The 19,069-nt window shown below is 41.2% G+C and overlaps 1 pseudogene; it reads left to right on the top strand.

The window, feature by feature from the left end:
• The first annotated feature begins 10,214 nt into the window (after positions 1–10,214).
• On the top strand, positions 10,215–14,565 carry LOC104662092 (annotated as a pseudogene).
• Positions 14,566–19,069: the final 4,504 nt, after the last annotated feature.

Here is a 19,069-nt window from a genome sequence, read left to right as displayed (position 1 = left end):
AATTTTTTTTTTTTTTTTTTTTTTTTTGTATTTTTAGTAGAGACAGGATTTCATTGTGTTAGCCAGGATGGTCTTGATCTCCTGACCTCGTGATCCTCCTGCCTTGGCCTCCCAAAGTGCTGGGATTACAGGTGTGAGCCCCCGCGTCCTGCCGGAAATTAGAATTTTAAATCGCATATTTTAGCAACTGTAAATTCTCACCCTCTCTCCAGGAGTTGTTACTGCTGATTTTGAATGTGCATTGACTTTCCTGGACTTATTCTGTAAAGTCTCTCTACTGTAATGTGTGGCTGTGATATCTCTGCTAAAGTTTCTTTTTTGTTCTTACTTTTTTCATAAATTTTAATTCCTGTTGTTAACCCTTGGTTCAGCATAGCTTATTAATTGATCAGAGGTTGTGCTCAAACACATCAAGTCAGTAAGGCTTCTACCCTTTGCTGATGGATCACTATATGGATTGCAGAACACATTTAAAGTTCAGGCAGTTTACAGTCCTGTCCCTGCTCTTACCTTCTATGGATATTTTGTGCCTTCTTTGTGTGTACACAAGATCTCACATTCAGCCAGGCATATGTACATAACTAGTGTCCTCTTCAGTCTTTTCTGCACATGCAGTCAGCCTTGCACATAACAACAGCTTTTCAGACCTTTAGGGATATTTTGGAGCTTAACAAGGCTCACTATGGCTGTCTAGTTACTTAGAACTCCCTGTTAAATTTCTGGCTATGCTTCTGATCTATTGCTTATCCTAACCAGTATTATAACCACAGACTAACTGCAACATTCCCTATTTGTTTGCTAATGAAATCACTATTGTGAATCAACTACTCTTTTCCATGATGTCTGGGGGCATGGGATATTTTCCATATTCATTTCAAATCAAGTCAGCCTTGTCTGGCAGAAAAGCTATTGGTTTTTGCAGTATGCCCTGACCTGGTAGATCTGCTACACTGATGGAATTGAGGGGATGATGGGTGCAGCCCCAGGTTACAATATCAGCTTTCCAGTGTCATCAGCCCAGTATCAGTAGGTTTATTTGACAAAACTCTTCTCAATTTTTTGCATGACTTTGGTCAATTTTCAGTTTCTCAAAGTTTTTTTTTTTTTTGACAACATTGTTCAGTTGTTTCTTTGGTGAAGAATTTGCTGAGTTCCTTTCTCTACCTTTCTCAAAGTTTCACCTCTTCAATGTAATTTTGTTGTTATTGCTTTATTGTGTGCTGCTTTGCTAGGACTGCCAACCAGAGACCCCATCCTTTTTTTTTTTTTTTGCCAGGAAATACACCTAAGACATAGCTGAGCCATCAAACACTCTCACCCCAAATTTTCAAATAAGAGTGATATAAAAACTGAAAATAAAGTGTTATGCTTCATTCATTTTAGCAGCACCCTGACTGGATTCTAAATTATCTCGTGCTACCTCTACTTCTAGGGCTCCTCTGGTTCTCATCATGTACAAAGCCTGGTTCTGTGGCCTTTCATCAATTCTAGAAGGACCCCCATGTCTGTCCAATAAATACCTTTCCTTCTCAAGTTAGCCAGAGCCTGTTTCTGTTGCTGGCAAACAAAGAATCTGACTGATACAGCTTTTCAAAGGATGTGCAGAAGGGAATCTTCTAAAGACTCCAGATAAGAGGCCAATTATTCACTTGACAGTTTTGGGATTGCTACAACACAGGCATGCCTGTGGGATGCTCCTATGCCGGCGGTATGTTGTGTGCCTGATGAAATCCCACTGGAGGGGCCAAGTCTGCACCTGTCACCAGTCACAAAGAGGATCCAATTTTTATCCATTTCATCTGGAGAACCAGCTGGGCTGGGAATAGCAGTAATAATAACAAATCATTGTCACCAGATTTCCTCATAGATAGCACACTTTTTTGTTGTTGTTGCTCTTGTTAAAAATCAAGTTTTCAAGTCTGCTGGTAAATAAACAGCCAGCAGTAGTTATAAAGCCTGTCCTGGCCTGTATGACATGGGGTTTGGACTGGTCCTAAGAACATGGTATGGTGAGAACTGGCTACTGGTAGTCTTTTCTAGAGGGGCAGGAAGTTGCAGGGAGAAAAGGCCATCGTTGAAAGAACCATTCAAGGGAGTATTGGGTAGCAATGGTTTGCTTATCAATATCAGATATAAAAACAATTTTGGGTTTTGTTTGATGTGGGCCAGCAGCAGAATGTGGCTGATAAAAAAGCAATCTGTGTTATTGAACAGCATTAATAGAGGTATATTATATTAAACAGGGAAGTTGGTAGTCCTGCTCTGTTTCATCCTTCTTGGAGTACTCAAAGTTACATCTTCATTGGAGACATCACACATTTTATGTGCTAGAGACTATGAAGAACACATTTAGAGGAGAACAATCAAGATGGTGAATTGACTTTGGCCACCATTTAATGAACACTGGAAGGAGCATTTAATTTGCAGAGGACAAAATAAGGGGGTAGAAATAATAGAGAATGGGAAGTAACATAGCTATTTTCAAAATCTGCAGAAATGAGATGTGGAAGAAGTATAGCATTTGTTCTCTCTATCTCCGGTGACAGATCTAGGATCAACAGGCAGACGCTACAAGTAGATACATTTTAATTCCATATGACTCTATATAAAATACTTAAATATGTTTTCTATAAGGTCACGTAGAAGTGGGCTTTCATTTTGTAATTTTAGTTAAAGTATGTTTAATTGTGAGGACTAACATTGTTAATTTATAAATACTGACACTGATGAGTGACAGGCAGGTGAAAGCTGTAAGAATTGTGTGTTTGGTTAAAGTTTTGTTCGCCTACTCTTTCAAAAATTAAATGTAGTGATTCTTTCACAAGTTGTAATCTGTAGTAAAAAATATGCATTTTCTATTTTGAAATTGGTATAATACAAACCCTATTTATAAAACGACTGTGTATATTTTAAACATTTATTTATTTTAGGAGTTTTGTAAAAATTTGCAGAACCATGTATAGGAGCTCTGACAAATGAAACAAGATACACAAATAAAGCCTTAGAAGAAAGATCAAATAGTTGACAAGTGAGAGACTAACAGTGAACCTGGAGGAAAGAGTGGGAATTAGAAGAAGAGCAAACAGCTCTATGACTGTCTGTTAGAAGGAGTAGAGGAGAATAATCAATCACTGTAATCAAGGTGGATGGGCATAGCATAGAAAATGCTGTTAGAATGGTGTGCACTACATCGATCTTGGACAGTAGTACTATACCGTATACGGCCATTTAAATCATGGTCCCCAGTCACAGGCATAAGACTCAGGATGACAGCTAGCTTGTCCAATAACTTTGGGTCAATCACAAAAAGGCACACACTGGGCGGATGTAGTTCTGTAGGTGAATTGCTTGGGGAATAAAGTATAGGCTGGATTTCAGCTTTCATACATGGCCATCTGCTGAGCACCTTCATGCAGGGAATAGCTGTACCCATGGATATGAATAGTCTCCACGTAATCTATTCATATTTTCTGAAACTCAAGTTTGGAATTTTCTATCTAGACTCTAAGGGTTGGGTCACAGGGATGAGATTATTCATTTTGTTTGGAATGGAATGGAATATATCAAACTCCACACAAATGGCAAAGAAAAACTTTCAAAACTATCCAAATTTGAAATGCAAAGCTTATTAGGAGGAAGTTATTCCTTATAATTTAAAGTTTAAGCAAAGTTTTGGTTATAGGATGGAAGAAAATAGCCCAGTTACTACAACTGAGATTTAAGGTCCAAGTGGAGTTAGGAGCAAAGTTGGTGAAGCTGAGCTTGGGAACGTGGTTTGCAAACAGCAGCATGTATCAGAATCTCCTAAAGGTTACAAGTATATAGAGCTGGGCCCTGGTCCCAGAGTCTCTGATTTCATAGGAGTTCTAACAGGTCCCCAGGTAATATTGATGCTTCTAGGCCAGAGACCACATCTTGAGATTGGCTTAGACAGTCAATTTGCAAATTTTAATGTAGGCACAAATCAACTGGAGATCTTGTTAAAATGCAGATTCTGATTCAGTGGGTCTGGGGTGGGGCCTGAGATTCTGCACTCCTGAGCAAGCATCCAGATACTGGCCCAGGGACCAGGCTTTGAGCATCAAGGGTCTAGGTTTGGTTTCAGTGGCAGATGCAGGCCTTGTAGTTGCATAACAAATTATTGCAGCTGTAGAGACCAGACACTGTTGGGCAGGGAACGAGGTAGCTCACTCATTGACTCTGCCGATATGAGCAGAGCACCTACTCTGTCCCAGGTGCTGTTAAAGTGCTGGGACACTGCAGTGAACAAGACAAAGTCCTTGCTTTCATGGAATTCCCATTCCTGAGAAGCAAAATCATGTTCATAGTGCACGCTTCAATCTCTCAGAGGATTCTTTTTTTGGCTTCAATTTTTCATACCACAGCTTATCCTGAGGAAGGAGAAAGATAAAGGACTAGAGAAAAGTAGAATAACTCAAAACACTTTTTTCTTCCATTTTATTTAAGAAGTCTGAACATTTCTTAGACTTGTAAATATATTTTTTAAAAAGATGTTCATATATTTATATAGGCATATTCATTTATACTTCCTCCAAATAATTTCTAACAAAATATACATCAAGACACATTATAATGTTCTTGCCATATGGGGATATAGACAGAGGCATGACATGAATATGGACTTTTAAATTGGAGTGGTTCAAAAATATGGATCAAGACAGTGTTTAGAGGGAGTAGACAGTATTTTAAGGGAGCCAAGGGCGATTTTCCACTGCCTTCTAGGTTCCTCCCAGGAAGTCTGGGAAAGCAGCAGACTAGGTGAGGCAGTGAAATGTAGTAGCCAAAAGCATAGGTTCAAATCCTGTCTCCATCGGGTACAAATTGTGTGACCTTGGCAAGTTATTGAATGTCTTTGATGCCTAGTATCTTCATCTTAAAAGGGGGGATAAAGTCTACCTTGCAAGTTGCTTGAGAGAATGAATGAAATGAATGTATGCATGACTCATGGTTAATTCTCAATCAATGGTAACTTGGTATCAGGCTGGACACAGACCAGAATGTCAGCATAGTTCAGGGCTCTTTTTGAGATACATGTAAGCAATTCTGAGGAGTAGATCTAGCCCAGGCTATGAATGTTCTCCTGGGCCAACTTTCCAGAAGGAGTCTGAGAACACAACAGAAGAATTTTATCAAGAAAAAAAAAAAAAAAGCACTAACTAGATAGTAAAGGGCTGAGTTAGACCGAGCAGGGGAAGATTCTATGGCTACGACGAGTGTAAATTCCCTCCTAAGATTAGAGTGCTGAAATTTTACCACAGGTTCACCAGAACAGCTTTTGAATTTGTGATGCTTTTAAATATGCTTTAAGATGACAACACCCAAACTGGTGAAGTTGCAACACAAGTTCTATATCATAACCTGCTGGTGGCACATTGGTACTCTTAGGAAAGTAATTTGGCAGTATGAATTAGAAATTATGAAAATATTCATACTCTGTCACTTGATTGTTCTTCATTTGGAAAGTTATTCTAAGGAAATAATCCACAAGAAGGAAAACAAGGGAAATGGTTGTTTTCATTACCTATATTGGAGAAGAAGAAAAACACAGAAAGCAGCTATATAATTCAAAGGCTATTTATGTAACAATATAATCTAGTTATAATTGGGGCATATTAACATTACTTGAAAACATAGCAGTTTAGGCTGGGCGATGTGGATCATGCTTGTAATCCCAGCACTTTGGGCAGCCAAGGTGGGAAGATCACTCGAGCCCAGGAGTTTGGAGACTACCCTAGGCAACATGGCAAAATCTCCTCTTCACAAAAAAAATACAAAAATTAGCCAGGCATGGTGGTGTGTGCCTGTAGTCCCAGCTACTCGGGAGGTCAAGGTGGGAGGATCACCTGAGCTTGGAGAGGACGAGGCTGCAGTGAGCCGTGATTGCACCACTATACTCCAGCCTGGCTAACAGGATAAGACTGTGTCTCAAAACAAAAACAATAAAAGAAAGCAGTTGTTTTTTTTTTTTTTTTTTTTTTAAACCAGTCATGTTCATTTGCTCACAGTTTTATGAGTCAGAAATTCAAAAAGGTTGGGAAGTTCTTACTTGGAGTAAGAACTCTGCCGTGGACTGCATTCAGATCTCTGTTGGGGCTGTAGTTCTCCAATGGCATGACTAGGCTTGTCATCTGAGATGGATCACTCACACAACATGCAGTTGGTTTCAGCTGAAAGCTTAGCTGGGCTGTCATCCAGAGCACCTACACCCTGCCTTTCCAGCAGAGCAGTCTCAGGATAATCAGCTTTCTTTACAGGGTTTTTGTTTCTCCCAGAGGTAAAGTCTCAAGAACACCAGGTGGAAGCTTCCTAGCTTTTTCTGATCTGATCTTGAAGGTTATGCTGCTTCATGTCTCCTGTATTCTTCTGGTTAAAAGTGAGTCATTAATGCTGGCCCAAACTCAAGGGGAGGGGATACACACTCCACCCATCAATGGGAGGAATGTCAGAGGAATTACAGACATGTTTTAAAATTGCTACAGTCTTATTTGCATTCCTTCCGCGTGCAACATACCCTCTCCCTTATCAAGACCTCCCAAAGGCTCAACTGTGACAGCATCAGGCTCAGGCTGGACGTTCAGGATCTCATCATCTCAGTCAGGTCCAGGTGTAAATGCACCTGCTCAAGTTTCTGAAGACCTCAGGACTAAAGAGATCAAGGGTTAGAATAAATAAAATAGATGCTCCTATTCAAAAAGGAAGGGATGGCAAGCACAGAGCAGTCACTAGTCCAGAGAAACTTGAAATTCAACTGGGTACCTGTCACCAGTTCTTGGTTCATGTCATCCAGTACTGTGGATTGTACTGATGTACTTAGTGTGATTCCCTAGTACTGATTTGTACTAATTATACTAGGGGATTGTTCATTAGTACTGATTTGTACTGATTGTACTAGGGAATTCCTCTTCTAGGTTCTCGGCCCCTCCACCTGGGCTCCTGGTTTTTCCCTCTAAGTCGTCCTTCCCTTTTCATGAAAAACAGCCTGTGAGTGCAGCTGGGTGGCTCTCTGATTTGGCTTCCTTCCCACAGAAGGTTGTGGATCGGAACCACTTTCATTTTGTGCTGCTTCTGTCTCTTTCAGACCAAGATGGTATCGCTCCTGCCAATATAATTCTCTTGAAATATTTGTCAGCTTTTATGAATCTTACTAGAGTCCCTTCGTTGGACAAAGACCATAAAGGGTCTTTGGGACAGACTGTTCTCTATCTTTAATTCTCTATAAGGCTGCAACATCCTTCAGAGCCTAGAAGATCTATGACTTAAGAGGGATGATCTACTACAAAGCATGATCTTAAGATCCTTAGAAACATTTTATCTAGCAGACCGGGTCTAGGAGATACCGCTTTAAATCTTTCTGAAATCATAAAATAAAGCGTTTCGAAGTTGCCCCTGTGGCTTTATTTTTACCCTTTGATGGTGTTTTCCTGAAAGAGCCCTGAGTTTGATCTTTTCCCTAAGTTCCTTTCTTGCTTTAAGAATCCTTTGCTGACGGAAAATATTCTCTTGAGCCCTTTGTATTTCTTTCAAATTTCCCTTGAAAATAAAATAGTTGGTTTTTAAAGTTTATTTGTTTATTCTCTCTACTTTCATTTTATCATAGGCAATTAGAATAAGCCAGATGGCATCTTAAACACTCTGCCTGGGAATTTTCTTAGCTAGATCATTGCGTTCCTTTAGTACATTTTCTATTTTCCACATTACTGCAGGTGATAGTTTTGCAAACTTTCCACCACTACATAACCACGGTCTCCTCTCCTTCAGCTTCTTGTAAACCTCCCTCACCTTCCTTTAAGCCCTCCCTGACACCTTGCACTTCTCAAGGCCCATCAGGTTTCAGTTTACATTCTAGCCCTTGCCTGCTGCCTAGCCTCAAAACCAGTGGCATGTGGTTTAGATTTCTATTATTGCAGACCCTCATTTCCAGATAACACAATTCGTTCTGGTTACTATTACTGTGTGAAAATTTGTCTTTAAATGTAGTGGTCTACAACGACCATTTCATTTTGCTCATAATTTTGTGCATCAGAAATTTGAAAAGGGCTCAGCTGAGCAGTTCTCATTTGAGGTTACTCACGCAGTTGCAGTAAGATATCATCTGGGGCTGCAAACATCTGATGACTTGACAAGCCTGGATGTCCAAGATGGCTCACGTGTATGGTTAAGAGCCGGCGCTGCTGTCAGCTGTGAGCTCAGCTAGGCTATCTTCGGTGTCTGCATGTGGGCTTTCCAGCACAGCGCTCTCAGGATACTTGGCCTTCTTCCATGGTGCTGGTTTCCCCGGAGCTAACATCCCAAAAGAACCAGGCAGAAGTTGTATGGTCTTTTCTGACCCAGTTTTGAAAGTTAAAAACAGTGTCACATCTGCTGCATTCTATTGGTTATAAGGTGCTCACTAAGTCATCCCAGATTCATGGGTAGGGGACATAGATACCACCCCTCCATGAGATGAGTGACAAACAATTTGCAGGTGTGTTTTAAAACCGCCACGCAACATACTAAATTCTCTAAGATTAGGGATAAAAAGCAGAATATATAATTGCATATGCCCTGGGACTGAAAGCAGTATCCAGGAATGGACATATGGAAAACATTGGAAAGAAATGTAAAAAATATTGCATTTTTTCATTATTGCAGATAATTTTTCCCATTTATTTTATAGTGGGAAAGAAAGAATGAATGAAAGAAAAGAAAACATATTTCTAAGTGATTCGATGCTTTTTCTTTATAACCTCTGCTCCATTTATCTTATAGTTTATCTTTGGGATAACGATGAGAATCACTTTAAGTTGGGTTTGAGCGTGAGAGGGAGCACTGAGAACGTGACCAGTTGGATACGAAGGTAGCCCTGGCTGTGGTGAAGACGGATTGAGTGGTAATGCACAGGGCTATTATGTGACACTTCAAGGACTAATTAGGGCCAGGAAGAAGGCCAAAAGTGTTATCTCTTATGTGCAGGATCAAGACACCCAAGTAGGTTCACACATTTCATGGCCATCAAATTATGTTTGCCCCATGAAAAAAGTAACGAGACAGAGGTCAAATGTTGAAACTGAAAAGTGGTACAGATCTGTCCAAACAATGTTTTTGCATTCAGTCACTCAAGCAATGTGGAATTAAAAGCTATGTGTTATTACTAGATGCTCTACCCTACACACCCAGACTTCTCTCCACCTGCTAATGTCCAGAGAACTTTCTTAACCTGGTTTTGCTCACACAGCAGGACCTGGATCCCAGTACAGATCCAGAGGCCTGTTATGGACTGAACTGTGTTCCCCCAAAATGTGTATCTTGAAACCCGAAGCCCCAGTGTAACTGCCTTTGAAAATAAGGTCTTTAAAGAGGTAATTCCAGCTTTCTCAATGGTGCTCAAACAAGTTTCTGTTGTTTAAGTCACTGAGACTGTGGTACTTTGTTATGGTAGCCCTAGAAAACTAATACAAAATCCTTCAAGCTAATTCCTGGTATCCTTTTGGCACGCCCTGATCATTTATTGAGCATTTCTTTACTTTCTAGCACAATAAGATGATCTGTGTCATTTAGTACCTTTTCTGCCTGTGGTAGGCTGCATGATGGCCTCACAAAGAGGTCCACATAGAAATTCTCTGCACCTGTGAATAAGTTGCCTTAAAGGTGTTTGGCCCAGTGCATACACTACCATGTAAAATTAGCTTCCATGAGTAGCAAGAAAAAATTTTTGGAAAATCACATTTGTCACTTGGCCTAATGAGAGAAATGTTGAGAAGAAATTTAACTGAAATTTAAGAAAATAAAAGGCTGTTTGGGGATGAGAATGGTTTGCTTCTTACCTTCTCTGCACAGCAGAGATACACACAAATGGTTTAGAGTTGCCATAGGATGGACTTGAAGTGGGTGGTAAGGAAATTCCAATGTGTCTACATCAGGTGCAGTGCCAGGGGCTGAGAAAAAGACAAAGATGCTTAAGACATGGTCCCTGTCCTCAACGGATTCAATCTGGGGATAGTTTCTCACCTACATGGGAAACCAAAGAGATTAGCTAGAATACATAAGGGCATTTTGTGGTGCCAGCAAGTAAATCAGAAGGCTGATATACTGATTCAACTGATGTGTAGATTTTAAGGACAGAAGGAAGAAATACAGCAATGACAAATTTGATTGGAAAAGATCAGCTGGGACAATCATACGCATCCCAAATGGAGCTTTATCACAATGGAACGATGCCTGATGCAAAAGAAACAACAGAATGTGACAGATCAAGGTGTTGTGAAAACACTGAGCTGGTTGTAGCCACTGCACCTGTGTTTGCTGATCTTCAACAGCTGTGTGTGGATAATGTTAGCAGGAACAGGGCAATTGAGGAACTCGAGAACGTTAGTGCTGTGATTGAAGCCACCTGTCCTGGCATCACAGGTAAGATGGTGAAAAAGTTAACTGGGAAATTTCAAAAGCGTTCCACTGATGTGTCCTCTTCTAAGCTTTTCGTTATTGGCTTCCGTTTCATATGAAATTCAGTAACGCTCTTCAAGCTTGCCTTCATGCCTAACTCAAACGCTCTGTATGCCTTTCATACTTTTGCAACTTGTTGATGATTAAAGACTTTCAAGAACTCTCCTCATCCCCACAAGAAAAGTGCTTTTTGTAGTGGTTAAAAGCGTGGATTTTGGAGTGATCATTCAGGTACAAGGCCTGAGAAGCTTTACAGGCTGTGTGAGTTTAGTTGAGTTATTAAACATTTCTGGGCTTCTGTTTCTCTTCCACAAAATGGAAATAATAATATCACATCCTTGTGGTAAATGGGAATTGAAGATTGTTCTATACCTGGTTGACTCCAGGTCTGACTCTTTTGCAAAATGTCTGAACCTTTGAAGAGAGACTGAGGAGTTTGGTGTTACCTCACTTTGACCAAGCTCTTAGTCTTGGGCCTAAATGTAGGTGAGAAAAACACTTCCTCTTTTTGGAGCTTGGCCTGGACTCTAAGGTGTGGAGACATCTGCGGTGCTCCTGACAGTTGCTCAGGGAAGCCCGCCCAGCCCCAAAGTGGCCATTAGGATGCAATCTAGGAAACTGACCTGTAAAAATGCAGGGATAGGCCCGGGTCCATCAAATCTGTGAGTTTTTATCTAACTTTTACTTTCCTGCCATTATTCCTATACCTAGGCTAGTTCTCAATAAGAATGACACCCTGGCCTCTGATTTGCTATGGCAAACAAGCAGATGGGCCTGCCCATGTGTGAGATGAAGTGGACACAAGGAGGTAGCAATCCCTTCCTGAGGTCAGGCTGGAAGTAGCAGTGAGGCCACCAGAAGAGGATCATTGGTGGCAGAGGCACCACATGGTGGTATGGTGAAGAGACCCAAGTGACAGAACACAAGAGTCTGCCCGAGTACCTGAGAGAGATGCCCAAAACCCTGAAACAACTGGAATTCCCTGGATGCAATGATGGGATATTTTCTGCTAACTATGTGGGCAGGACCATAGATGTAGTCCTTGGGTTACTAGCCCAAAACCTTCATTTAACAGAACACACAGTCAGTGGGGATGGTCACTGTATTTAACCACCACTGTGTTGTCAAAGACCAGTCCAAAAGGATATAGCTGGTCCTGGTGCTAAAGCTTACAATCATTTATGGAAGAAAGCAAATCCTATTGCTGGTGACATGGAAGATCTCCAAAGTCCCTTTGTAAAGGAGAGAAGGGGTATTTGGGTTTTCCATCATTTTCCCAACAAACTGTAATTTCTATCTATTGAGATTGGTAGAACTTTCGCTACCAATCTTACTGAATTCTGGGTTTTGTTACTGGTTTGTTTGTTTGTTTGTTTTGTTTTACTTTTGTTTTCAAAAGAAAGAGTGAATCAGATTTTCTGGATGTCCCACTGTGCCAGGAATTAACCCTTTAGTTTCTGGATCCTGGGGAAGTTTATGAGGTTCCAGAAGAGGGGCTGGATAGCTGACCGTGGGGAAGCAAACAGAGAGCTTGAGTCAATGTCCATTTACCAGGTTGTATGAAAATATTCCAATGTTTTAACAACCGGAGCATCTGGGAGTGGTGCACACTGGTCCTGCCTACACAACCAGGACCACACACAGCAGAGTTGTTCTCACACCCGTGTCATTCCTGAGAGGTTTTACATAGAAAACTGAGACTCTGCTGAGCTTTAGCAGGGAACAGGATAGGAGCACAACACTGTGCTGGTTCAGGCTGTCTCTAATTGTTGGATAGCTCTTCTCACGTACCCCTTGTGTAAGCAGAGAAGCCATGTGGGAGAGACCCCATGTTATTCCCCCTTGCTCTTGAGTCTCTAAAACAAGGCAGATCCACATGTCATAGCTCCTGTTTTAGGGCTGCGATCTGCCAAAAGGTTGACTTACCTTTAACGAACTCTGCTGCTTCTGGGCCTGCATGAAGGCTAGTCAATTCATAGCTGGCAAAATGAAGCTATTTCCATGGCCACAAAAACCCATTCAGGGTCCCCACAAACTCAGCCCACACCCTCCTATTCCAAATCAATGAGGCTGACTCAATTTCCTGCTGACTCACAGCAGTCCCAGCTTTACCAGTCAGCTGGTTCCCCAGATTAAAAGTGGCTCCAGGCAGGACCCAAGATCCCTGGGAACCAGAGTGCTGCATGTGGCCACTGTAAGAGGCTTAGCATGAGTCCTCTGACCCCCTGCTGTTTCCACATGGCCTGGGCCTGCTCACTGGACTGAATATTTCAAGTGTGCACTCTGAACCTGGAGCCTGAACAAGGGTAGAGGATGCAAGGCCAGCTGGACGTGCAGAACTGAGATTGCTGCTTAGCCAAAGGCCTCCAAGTTCTCACCTGTTACCTGAGATGAAACACCTCAGGAAATCCAGACAACCTGATGGCCAGCTGCTTATAAAAAGTGATTCTAAATACACTTTCTAACCATTTATAGAAGAAAGCAAATCCTATTGCTGGTGACATGGAAAGTCTCCAAAGCTCTTTTATAAAGGAGAGAAGGGATAATTTGGTTGTCTAGGATTTTCCCAATAAATCATGGATTCCTTCCTATTGAGATCAACAGAACTCTTGCCACCAATCTTTGTGAGTTCTGGGTTTGGACACTGAGGTTCTTTCAAGAGGACAGAAAGAATCAAGATTTTCTTAAGAGGATATATTCATGACTTAAAATGAATCTCTTTGCACATTTTACAACACTTGCTACCACTGACAAAAAAGTTGATAATCTTCTAATAAAAACATCCAATTCAGAGATAATGAAAACTGGAAAAAAACACTGTATCTTCTCACAATCCTTAATTTTAATAAAATCTATGGGCTCTGGGAACAGAGCTTGCAAATGACAGGTGAAAGCTTCATCTTGGGGAAGCTGCAGGAGAATTTCAGAGAGAATCTGTTTGTAACCAAACAAGAGAAGCACAACTTCAAATAACCACCAAACTTCTGTCTTCACTTGCTAAACATGAGGTTTTTGAGTATTTCCAAACAATTTAAATTGTGATAGTTAATTTTATGTGCCGACCTGGTGGGGCCATGGTGCTCAGATATGCGGTCAAACATTATTCTGGCTTTCTGCCTGGGGATGCTGCTGAGGAAGCATCATCAAAGTCTCTCTTCCCACGGGCATCATGTGTAAGCCAGTTTCCTAAAGAGCCTGAACAGGTGCAGAAGCTCTACATCAGGGGCTTGAGCTTTGAAACAACTGATGAGAGTCTGATGAGTCATTTTGAGCAGTGGGGAAGGCTCACTCTCACAGACTGTGTGGTCTGACAGATCCAGATACCGAGAGCTCCAGGGGCTTTGGGTTCGTCACCAATGCCACTGTGGAGGAGGTGGAGGCAGCCCTGAATGCAAAGCCACACAAGGTGAATGGAAGAGTTGTGAAATCAAAGAGAGCTGTCTCAAGAGAAGATTCTCAAAGAGCAGGTGTCCACTTAACTGTGAAAAAGGTATTTGTTGGTGGCATTAAAGAAGACACTGAAGAACATCACCAAAGAGATGACTTCAGACAGTTTGAGAAAACTGAAGTGATTGAAATCATGACTGAATGAGGCAGTAGCAAGAAAAGGGGCTTTGCTTTTGTAAGCTTTGAAGACCATGACTCCAAGAATAAGACTGTCATTTGGAAATGCCATCCTGTGAATGGCTACAACTGTGAGGGTAGGAAAGCCCTGTCACACAAGAGATGGCTAGTGCTTCATCTAGCCAAAGAGGTCAAAATTGTTCTGGAAACTTTGGTGGTGGCCATAGAGGTGGTTTTGGTGGGAATGACAACTTCAGTCATAGAGGAAACTTCAGTGGTTGTGGTGGCTTTGGTGGCACCCATGGTGGTGGTGGATGTGGTGGCAGTGGCGATGGCTCTAAGGAATTTGGTAATGATGAAAGCAATTTTGGAGGCAGTGGAAGCTACAGTGATTTTGGCAATTAAAACAATCAGTCTTCACATTTTGAATCCATGATGGGAGGAAACTTTGGAGGCGGAAGCTCTGGCCCCTGTGGTGGTGGAGGCCAATACTTTGCCAAACCATGAAACTAAGGTTTCAGTAGCAGCAGTCGCTATGGCAGTGGGGGAAGATTTTAACTACTGCCAGGAAACAAAGCTCGACAGGAGAGTGAGCCAGAGAAGTGACAGGGAAGCTACAGGTTGCAACAGATTTGTGAACTCAGCCAAGCACAGTGGTGGCAGGGCCTAGCTGCCACAAAGAAGACATGTGTTAGACAATACTCATGTGTATGGGCAAAAAACTCAAGGACTGTATTTGTAATTAATTGCATAATAGGTTATTTTAGTTTCTGTTCTGTGGAAAGCATAAAGCATTCCCACAAAAAGCATTAAATGTAGACTTTTTTCTTGCACCCATGCTGTTAGTTCCTAAATGTAATAGTCTGATCATGATGCCGAATAAATATGTCTTTTTAAAACAAACACACAAAGAAACAAAACATTATTCTGGGTATTTCTGTGAGAGTGTTTTTCTATGAGATTAACATTGAAATCAGGAGACTTTGAGTAAAGCAGGTTTCTGTCCATAAAATGGGTGGGCTTTATCTAATCAGTTGAAGGTCTGAATAGAACTGACTTCACTGAACAAGAGAGAATTCAGCAGCAGTCTTTAAGATGGAAGTGCAACATCAGCTCTTCCCTGGGTCCCCACCTGATGGCCTCAGGACTTGAACTGTAGTATTAATTCTTCCTGTCTCCAGGTCTCCTGCCTCCTGGCCCACCCTGCAGAGTTTGGACTTTCCAGCCTCCATAATCATGTAAGCCAATTACAATTATATGTACCATATACAATTTACATATGATGTGTGTATGTAAATTGTAATATATGTATGTACATATATACATACATGTAAATTGTATATGTGTGTATACAATTGTTTATGTGTGTGTGTATATATACACACACACACAAACACACACACACATTCTACTGGTTCTATTTCTCCAGAGAATCCTGACAAATGTGTTTCTGTACTTCCCTAATTTGATTCCTTTCTTATATTCTCTTCCCAACCTTGGTTGAACAGTGGAATCACCTGGGTAGCTTTAAAAACTACAGATACAGCTGGGCACAGTGGCTCACACCTGTAATCCCAGCACTTTGGGAGGCCGAGGCAGGCAGATCACCTGAGGTCAGGAGTTCGAGACTAGGTTGACCAACATGGAGAAACCATGTCTCTACTAAAAATACAAAATTAGCTGAGCATGGTGGCGCATGCCTGTAATCCCAGCTACTCGGGAGGCTGAGGCAGGAGAATCTCTTGAACCTGGGAGGCAGAGGTTGCAGTGAGCCGAGATTGTGCCATTGCCCTCCAGCCTGGGCAACAAGAGCAAAACTCCATCTCAGAAAACAAACAAAAAAAGACCAAAAAAAACCAGATCCCTGAGTCCCCATCTTCAGACCGTCCAGTTTGATTAATCCGGGCTGTGGCCTAGGTACTAAGATTTTAAAAGCTTCCCAGATGATTCTAAAGTACAGACGACCTCAAACTTATGTTGTTTTGACTTACAGTTTTTTGATTTTACGATGGGTTTACTGAGCTGTCATTCCATTGTAAATTGAGGATCATCTGAGTTACAATGGTTCAACTCACAGTATTTTGACTTTACCATGGGTTTATAAGAATGTAACCCGATGCATTTTGACCTACTATATTTTCAATTTATGTTGTGTTTACTGGGGCATAACCCCTCATAAGTTGAGGAGCATCTGTAAAAGCACAGTTGAGAAACATTGTCTTAGAGTTCCTTGGTTAAAAAAAAAATCTAAATAAGAACTGAGCTAAAGCTCTTCAACTATCCTATTTCCTAATCAGCTGTTGAATCTTTTGCTGTGAATCTTACCTTTATGAGACTTTACAGCAGAATCACAAGGTCCTAGGAACAGGTACTTTTTCCCCCACCAACCTACTTATGAAAGTTCTTTAGATTACTAACTGTGAACCATGCTACTTTGTATTTACAGAAATTCCTATCTTTCAAAGAAAAGCATGCTTTTCCATTTCATTTCAAAGTTTTATGACAACGTTTTGACGTTGGCAAGTGGCTAGTTAATTTGCATCCACTTTATTTGCAAGGAAGCTGGGGCAAAAATGATTATTTCTTTGCATGGAATTCTTCCTATCAGTCATAACTGTCCAATGAAGTAATAAATTGCCTTTTAAGATTTTTCTCCCATGGTGATTCTCATGAAGTCATGGAACCACGCCTACTTCTATATTTGCACATGAGCAAAGTGACATGCACACAAGGTTATCCATTAAAGCTTGGTTTGTGGAAGTAAAAGCCTGGAAACAACCTAAGTGTCTGCCATCAGGGACAAGTTAAAACATTATAGCACTTCCAAACATGGCATGCTGTGCACACATAAAGGAGAATGAGGCAGCTCTTCATGCTCTGATATAGGATGATCCGGTACAGTGCTACAGCCAGTCTGGACCAGTTCATGAGGGCAGGTTGTTAGCGTCTGTTCTTAATTTTGCAGGCAGCGACAACTTGAAATTTGCCATGGTGGGAGTTACACTATGAAAATCTATAAATGGTATGAATCAGAGCATAGCTCACCCCATAAGAGCCAGTTGTTAAATATTTACTAGCACACCACTGAAAAGATCTCTAAGACCCACTTTAATGTGAATAAAGCAAGGTGTTGTGCAATCTGCATAGTATGCGAGCAACTGGGTAAAAATAGGGGAAATTATTGTGCATTAAAAAACCTCTAGATTCTTTAAAACTTAAACACAGAATTACCATATGTATTCCCGAGAGCAGTGGAAACATATGTCCACACAGAAACATGAAAACAAATGTTTGTAGCAGCATTATTTATATGAACCAATAGGTAAAAACAACATAACTGTCCATCAGCAGATGAATGAATACATTAATGGTGGTATGGACATACACTAGAATAATATTCAGCTGTGAAAAGCAATGAAATATTGACGAATGCTACAACTTGGATGAACCTCAAAAACATTATGCTAAGTTAAAGAAGCCAGACAAAAAAGGTCACATATTGTGTGATTCCTTTTATATGATATAGGCAGAATAGTCAAATCCATAGAGACAGAAACAGATTAGTGGTTACCAGGGAATGGAGGAAAGGGAATGAGGAATGATTATTTAATGGGTAATTTTTGTGTGTGTGTTTCTGGAGTGATGAAAAAGTTTTGAAACTAAAGAGTGGTAGTGGTTGCACAACATTATGCATACATTAAATACCACCGAATTGTACACTTTAAAATGGCTAATTGTGTGTTGTATAAATTTTGCTTCAATTAAGAAAATAAAAACAAGCCAGGTGTGGTGGTTCACGCCTATAATCCCAACACTTTGGAAGGACAGGAAGGCAGATCGCTTGAGCACAGGAGTTCCAGACCAGCCTGGGCAACATGGTGAAACCCTGTCTCTACCAAAAATACAAAAAATTAGCTAGACATGGTGGTGTGCACCTGCGTTCCCAGCTACTCGGGATGCTCAGGTGGGAGGATTGCTTGAGCTTGGAAGGTGGAGGTTGCAGTGAGCTGAGACTGCACCACCACACCCTAACCTGGGTGACGGAGTGAGACACCATCTCAAAAAAAAAAAAAAAAAAAAAAGAAAAAAGAAAGAAAGAAAACAAAAACATAAATCTCTGGCAGGCTGTACATAGAAACTGGTAAGCTGTCTCTAAAGAGGAGAACTGGGTAGCTGGGAGACAGGGTGTGGGAGTAATTTCATTGTATGCCTTATTGTTTGAACCATATGGACAAGAGGGGATAGGAAGGTGTAAGAGACATATACATCCCCTCTGTAAAGCCCAAGGTAAATGGATAAAAAATGAATTAATGGCAAATCACAATTAATTTAGAATTTACAAACTGAAAGCACTAACTTTCCAGAGACTCTCATTGGTTGGTTTTATTTTTTTTATTTATTTTTTTATTTTTATTTTTTTATTATACTTTAAGTTCTAGGGTACATGTGCATAACGTGCAGGTTTGTTACATATGTATACTTGTGCCATGTTGGTGTGCTGCACCCATCAACTCGTCAGCACCCATCAATTCATCATTTATATCAGGTATAACTCCCAATGCAATCCCTCCCCCCTCCCCCCTCCCCATGATAGGCCCCGGTGCGTGATGTTCCCCTTCCCGAGTCCAAGTGATCTCATTGTTCAGTTCCCACCTATGAGTGAGAACATGCGGTGTTTGGTTTTCTGTTCTTGTGATAGGTTGGTTTTCTATCACCATATCCCATCAGGTGGGAGTGTCTCTCCCAGGCAGCACTTGGACACCTGTATTTACTCTGCCCTGCGAATGCAGGATGCAGAGTAGTGCTGGGGGTACTTAGCCATAGAGTGGGTGAGGTGGATCTGGGAACAGCCACATGGCCTTGGGTTAGGCACATAACCTGTCTGAACACAAGTTTTCTCTTCTGTAAAACGGAGATGATCAGGTCCACCTCTCCGAAATGGCATGACAATGATATGGAGAATTAAGATAACACATGCGTGTGCCCAACACACTGTAGGCACTGAGCAATGCTGATATCCTTTCCTGGGAAGGGGGATTCTGCCTGCTCAGGAGACTCTCCC

This window comes from Rhinopithecus roxellana, chromosome 2, assembly GCF_007565055.1.
Source record: "Rhinopithecus roxellana isolate Shanxi Qingling chromosome 2, ASM756505v1, whole genome shotgun sequence".
Taxonomy (NCBI): domain Eukaryota; kingdom Metazoa; phylum Chordata; class Mammalia; order Primates; family Cercopithecidae; genus Rhinopithecus; species Rhinopithecus roxellana.
Note: the sequence above shows the minus strand (reverse complement) of the source record. Positions and strands in the feature narration are given on the sequence as shown.